At 45.3% G+C, this 949-nt stretch overlaps 1 protein-coding gene across 2 annotated transcripts in view; it reads right to left on the bottom strand.

The window, feature by feature from the left end:
* The window catches only part of LOC101573728 (ribonuclease K3-like), a 1494-nt gene extending 1126 nt beyond the window's left edge, over positions 1-368 (bottom strand). Inside the window, exon 1 of one of the 2 annotated variants that reach the window (XM_004648091.3) lies at positions 78-368. The gene's annotated coding sequence lies outside the window, so the exon portion shown is untranslated. The remainder of the gene's footprint in view (positions 1-77) is intronic. The other variant, XM_023708356.1, reaches the window with a different exon arrangement.
* Between the last annotated feature and the right edge of the window lie 581 nt (positions 369-949).

Below are 949 nucleotides of genomic sequence, written 5' to 3'. Positions count from 1 at the left end.
CTCCTGAGATGCTGACCTTCGTCTCTGACCTCCTCCTCCCAGCCATCTCCCAGTGCATCCCATTCCTCAGGTTTCCCCACTTACCAGGTATCCGTGTTGGGTTCCTCTGTTGCCCTGAGGGACTGAGGAATCTTTCTCTTCTTGTATGTCACAGCTGACCTGTGCTGCTTGCTGGGCAGTGGAAGGTATTTTCTGAGCCCCAAGAGAGAGAATCCTGCCTCTTAGCAGATGTGAACTCCTTAAATAAAGCAGAACTCACAAGAAAACCAGCCTTGAGCAATATTTTCCTGGGAATTCCCCTCCCTGAAAGTCATGACTGTGGGAGGGTACAGGTAAGGTTACACCTTTGCCCGCCCAACAGAGCCCTGTGCCAGCCTGTCCTCACCAGGATCTGCTTTCCGGAAGGCTGACCTCTGCTCTGTTCCTGATAAGAATGTCCCCGATTGTTCTTTTTTTTTTTTTTTTTTTTTTTTTTTTTTTTTTTGCCAAGGAAGCACTTATTCTACTGAGCCATCTTCCTGCCCTGACCCTAATGGTTCTGAAAGAAAGATTCCTGTATGTACCTCCCCATGGCATCCTCGACATCCTACTTTATGACATCCTCCTGTCCCCACAGGTTCAAAAGTTCTCCACTGCTGGTGGGAATGTAGACTGGTGCAACCACTATGCAAATCAATGTGGAGGCTCCTTAAAAAACTAGGACTGGAAATCCCATTCAAACCAGCTAGTCCCCTACTGGGAATTTTCCCGGAGGATCTGAAAACATCATATCATAGGGATATATGTGTACCTATGTTTATAGCAGCACAATTTGTGATAGCCAAATCTTGGAAACAACCAAGATGCCCAACACCTGAGGAATGGATGAAAAAGATGTGGTATTTTTATACAGTGGACTATTACTCAACTATGAATAATGATAAACTTGAAGCCTTCATATTTAAGTGGA

The sequence above is a fragment of the Octodon degus genome, unplaced genomic scaffold (genome assembly GCF_000260255.1).
Source record: "Octodon degus isolate 3935 unplaced genomic scaffold, OctDeg1.0 scaffold00352, whole genome shotgun sequence".
NCBI lineage: Eukaryota > Metazoa > Chordata > Mammalia > Rodentia > Octodontidae > Octodon > Octodon degus.
The sequence above is the reverse complement of the archived record's forward strand: the minus strand, read 5'-3'. Positions and strand labels throughout refer to the sequence as shown.